Raw genomic sequence first — 6,000 nt, 5'->3', positions numbered from 1 at the left:
GGTGGACCCACTGGAGACGGAAGTCACAGCTGCAGCTGCCGTCTCCCGTCACATTTTCCCTGACAGGTGTGAACAGAGAACCCAGAGAAATGTCACTGCAGCATTTTTAAGCCACTCGGACACCGCTTGCATTCACGAATGAAACTGCCTTTGCACATTATGTAAATCATATTGACGGCATACCTAATACTTTTATTAGGCTAATTAGGCCCGAGGTCAAATTTGTCATTCGCGAAGGATCAGAACATGTTCAAACCAAGTTGTCTGGAAGCATTTGGGTTTACAGAAAGGTTAGAAAACGCTTAATGCTTTAGGACAGCTTATCATGTAGCACTTTATGTCCATGTAGCACTTTATGCCCAAGAAAAAAATAGGTGTTATTGATTTCTGCGAACGACGTGAGCGCCGGTCACGATCAGTCGGGGCTTGTTTTCATGATTTAGCATGACAGCGGCGATGAAAAGTAAAGATCTGAAGAAAAAGAAAAGTGCTATCCTAAATGCTTTACGAAATCTTGGCTGCAACGTTTTCTTTATGCAATATTTTAAAACATTGACGGGACCACCTCTCTCTCCGCCGTGTGAAAGTGTAATGCAATCGAGAACACGGTAATCATAGACAGAGGCAAAGACAAACACAAAGAGAACCTGAGGTAGCTACATCCTGAGTGGAGGTATTCTGTTGTCAGGGTTGAAACAAGGAGTATGTATATTTAATAGGCTTGAGCTGAACATTTAGTGCCATATGAAAAATATATAAAGCGGCAGAAAAGATTGTGTATTCTGTAAATTAGTCAGCTGTTCTTTGGGTCAAAAGGTTGTTGCTTTTAATTGTTTATTGCTGTTCTTATTAGCTTGTTTTATTTATTTTTAAACCCTGCCTTTGTCTTAAGTCTTTGGTATTGCTATGTGTAGAGTTAGTTAGTTAGCTTAATGTGTTGTTTAGCTGAGATGGTCTACAATGCATCTGATCAGTTATAAATCTTTGGTGAAGCAATAAAGAAGGATGCCAGCTTGAATCGTTGAAATCGGTTTGAGCTAGCTTTACCCACGGTTGGGAATTTTAAATGTGTGACAGTCAGTGAAGTGTATAAACAAATGAGAACACTAGAACCTAGGGCATAAATCTGTACATTTCCAGTCTATATGCTTAAAAGACAGGTTGCATTCTTAGTATAGAGTTAAAAATCCCAACGCACTGATTGCCAACGTCTCACTGTTATGGTCACCTGGTTCGATACAATATAAATGGCATCAGATTGCTGTTTAACAGCTGCTTAATGCCGCTTCTGTGAACTACATGGCCTGCGTTGCACTCGTCTAATGACATTTTATATCACGTTAAAAGTTGGTTAATTAGAGGTAGAGGTTAGACATTGTTTTACACTTTCACCCAGACAACAGAAGCCCATGCTAAATGACTCCTCTCTTATAAAAATCACACGCAGTCGACACAGACAGTTTCCTTTAGTCCTCTTTTAAATCTGCTGCTGTGTGTATTTTCAGTTTGAAATACAAAGCCTGAAGTCAGTCTGACAGAATTATTTTGGTTACAGAACCTTTGGGCCCATTACGAATACTATTATGTAGATCAGCCTTGGGGAATTTATTTCCACGTTGTGCATTTAGATTGTGACACGCTTGGCCTCTCATTTCATTTACCCATACAAATAAGTCTGCCAGTCCAAATGCTTTAAAGTTGTGGAGAATTTTTTTTTTTTTTTTTTTAGCATATTTCAGCAAGAGACTTGTTTTCTTTCAGATATATATATATATTTCCAGTCAAATTTTCTTTACATGCAGAACTGATAAAAATGTTGACCCCCCCTTCGGCACCACACACAGGCACACACACACACACACACAACCATGTGGCAAGGAAAGCACGAAAACACGATGACTTTTTCTGTCAAGGTGAAATGCTTTTAAACACAGGTGTTCATGGTCACTCGCCACTTGATAGATGTATTCGTAAAATGTGAACCTTTGTGTGACATACTGACCAACATTTTTATATTAAACAAGAAGACAAAGACACACACAGAAGCCCTTTTATTGGATATCTCTATGATCCCTCCTGATGTGATGTATCTATTCACTATAGTTCTACATGTAGAAAGTCAATATTCTTTGGCCAGAAACCTCAGACTGATGACCAGAGCAGCTTTTCTCTGCGGACGTCTCTGGATCCGGAGCTTCACGTCCCTGACCTGCAGCCACTGGCCTCACCGACCCCCAAAATACTTCATTGTTCTGCTCTATTGCCCGCTCTCCATCCTGTTTCCCCCACCCCCTCATCCCCACTCGCACCCAACCGGTCGAGGCAGATGGGCTCTTCCCTGAGCCTGGTTCTGCTGGAGGTTTATTTTTCCCCCTCCTTTGGCGAGGGGGTTTGGTTCCTTCCCACCGTTGCCAACAGGTTGCTCAGAGGGAGTCCAAAGGCTGCTTTGGATTGTTGGGTTCTCTGTTTGAATTCGTAAGGTCTATACCAGGGGTGTCCAATCCTGATCCTCGAGCGCCACAATCCTGCAAGTTTTAGATGTTTCCCTTCTTCCAACACACCTGATTCTAATGATCAGCTCATCATCAAACTCTGCGGAAACCTGATAACGATCCTGATCATTTGAATCAGAGGGAAACATCTAAAACATGCAGGATTGTGGTGCTCGAGGACCAGGATTGGACACCCCTGGTCTATACCTTATACCTGTTGAGCACTATGTGATGACATATGCTGTAAACTGCGCTATACAATATAAAATTGAATTGGATTTAGTGTTCCTCAGCTTTCACTGCTACATAAACATGAAAAACATTATATAAATTTTTCTAAGATACTGTGTATTTTTGTCTCCATTTAAGTCATTGTAAAGAAATTCAGTGATAGCGTTCAGTTCTGTAAAGTGGCATCCTGTTAGCCTTCATTGGAGCAGAGTGGTTATGTCAAAAGAATCAAGTTTAGATAAAAACGAAATTCTAAAGAAGAGGACCGTTCAAGAGGAGGGGGCATGTATTTCAAAATAAATATATACGCATTTACATTTCAAGTATAATTTGCTCTAGAAGGAGAAAACAACGTTTGCAGAACGCTGATGACTCCAGCTCTTTTCATCATAACACAGTGTTTCAGAAGCAGAGCAGCTCCAGTGAAAACTCCCAGGTTAGATTGTGTGTGTTTTATTTCATCAAATAATAAAAAAAAAAATATGATGATTTCAGTGTTTCTGTTACTCTACAAGAAAGGTGCTTGAATGGGAATTGACTTTATGAATAAATCAGATGGAAAGCAGTGTAGTACCGTAGCGGAGATAGTTTTAATTTCTGCTTTTTATCTCCTCTTCTCTGTGGGTTTTTTTTTTAGTTTGATCCTTGTCATTCCAAAGAAAAAATCTAAATTATTCCTCCTCTGTATCATAGATATAAAAAAAAAAAGACTGCCTCTTAATTTGATGGATAATTCAGGCGGGTCTCCACTCTTCTATAATTAACAACATATGGACTCAGGCCATTGGAAAATAGAAATTACTTTAGTTGAATATCCACAACTTCAGCTTGATGCATTGAGTGCAACTGAAAAGCCCACATGGAAGCCCAAGACATTACCGGTCAATGCCGGGCTAATTAGAGGGTAGTTGCTGTGTCTGGATAAACTAAAGTAATTAGTCATAGATTTTATGATTGAACATGTGTTGTGAGAGCAGTTGCTAACATATACTGGGAGGGATTATTGCCTTTGCGGGGGGAACCAAAAGCCAAGGAGACTGCTAACTAACGTGACCTATTAGAATATATAATATCAGATCTTTAGTAGGGCACGGCACGGACCGACGGATGTGCTCCAGAACGAGCAGAAACGGTATAACACGGTAAAACACATCTGACTTTTCAAACTGCCCTTGGCAAAGACACTGAGCGGCCCCAGGGGCATCGCACCATTTACTGCAGCACTCTGACCTTTGTGATTAAATGTACACGTCTCGGAAATTCTTGCCTACAGAAGAATAGACGTCGAACCGGACTTGCTGAAGCTTCCCAATTTAAATCACCAAATGTGCGTTAAGGCTAATAAGTTGGTCGTAGTATATAATGCAATCAGGTTTTGCTCTCAGGAATGAAACTAGTTATCATTCTCTCATTGTTTAATCCTTTGTGCTTCGGCAGGGGGAGGTAAATGAAATATATTGGCAGAGAAAGAAGGCATTTATTATGGGGATGTGGGGAAATGTTAACGCACAAACAAAAAAGGAACAGCTCTCACTGTTCATTTGTTGCTTGCTGTCAGTGAATTGTTGATCACTTTGCTGGTATTCTAGAAATAGGATGCTGTGTTTGCCCGGGAAAACAAAGTGCCTGCAGAGAGTCGATTTTGGCCGAAATGCTTACAAGTTAGCTGTGTATGGTATAGATTATTAAAGTGTTGCACAGCGGTAGACAATGTTTGATGTGGCGGTGAAAGAGAGATCACCGGGTTACCTCCGTGTAGGGTTCCTCCTCTCTGAAATGCACACAGCAAATGTCTTTCTAGGAGTTTAACAATATAGTTTACTGGCACAGGTGCACAGGCAAAACACAAAAACACTGCAGGAGGGACTACTATGTACAATATGATTCAGAAAACTCTTTAACTTTACGATGTTTGATTAACTAGAATTAAACACGTTGGCCTGTATGTCTGTGCAAAGCAGTCAAGTTGCAGTTTCCATCCGTGTCTGTTGATTTGGCCTTTGACCCTTTTCGATATAAAAAGTCATCACCTTATAATTTAATCCTGTTGCACGGCGTTGTGGGAGTTTTTAATAATTAGCGTACGAATTCATGAGTTATGGATGAAACATGTTTTCTGAGGGCACTGTGACTTTAACCTTTGACCAGCAAAAGTTTTATCAGTTCATTCTGAAAGTCCAAGTGAACGTCGGTGCCAAATTTGAAGAAATTCCCTCCCAGCGTTCAGGAGAGGTTGTTGTCTTCACAAGAATGGAACGGACAGAGTTGCAGATAGACGTTTTTATGCCTCTGGCCCCAGCTGTTTCTCTCACAGAGGCATAAAAATGCCCTGAAAGAGTTTGGGTGGAGCAAAACATCATAAAAATCCCACAGCAAGCATTTTTTTTCCTTTCAACTCCTGGCTAAACCACAGGACATGCTTACACTTTAAAGGGAAAATTATCAAGTGCGAAGACTTTTTTCTAAATGATCTCAGTAGTGTTACAGACACAGGCTGTCGAAGCATGAGATTTTTAAAAAAATAAGGTCTTTTCTATACACGGAGTCAGCATAGCTTTAATATTTTATTACAATAACATGTAATCGGACAAATCTGCAACAAACACTGAATGCGCTGTATAAATGTACCGAGATACCCCAACAATGTAAGAAAATCTCATCTGGCTTCCTCTGGGGGCGACAATTTCTGCGTCATATGCAAGAGTTAACATTTGTGCAAATGATCCTGTAACCGGGGGGACAAAGGAGCTTCATCCTTATGGGGAGTTAAACTATAGAACCTGGGGGAAATGAAGCCGAGTCGACGCTGACAGGTGATTCTGCTGTAAAGACCGCAGTGTAAATGAGAATGAATTGTTTCATTTGATTGTGGCCTGTGCGCGGATGAAAATAACGCCATGTGATACGGCATAATATTGCTTTTTCTATTTCTCATCATCTATTCTCAGCCATCTCAGGAGGGTCTTGTCTTTGACTGCTTCCAGGAAAAGAAAAGAAAAAGGTTCACGTGGTAAACTGCTGAGACTTTTTTTTTTTAAGGGTTGAAACTGTGTTATAAACGTTTGTGTTGGCACGACTTTTCTGTCTCTGCTGCCGTCTCCTTTTCACACCAGGGGAATCTCCTTTCAGTGCGAAACTAAAGTATAAAAAATAAAATAATAATACCCCAAATCTGTCAGTGTTTGAAGTTATGATTAGTAAAATCATACCAGATCTTAACCTGGCACGCTGTAGTCACCGCCCTCACTCATGCAGGATTGTTGCTTTCAAAAGTAAA

Source organism: Stegastes partitus, unplaced genomic scaffold (assembly GCF_000690725.1).
Source record: "Stegastes partitus isolate 25-593 unplaced genomic scaffold, Stegastes_partitus-1.0.2 Scaffold853, whole genome shotgun sequence".
Classification (NCBI taxonomy): domain Eukaryota; kingdom Metazoa; phylum Chordata; class Actinopteri; family Pomacentridae; genus Stegastes; species Stegastes partitus.
Note: the sequence above shows the minus strand (reverse complement) of the source record.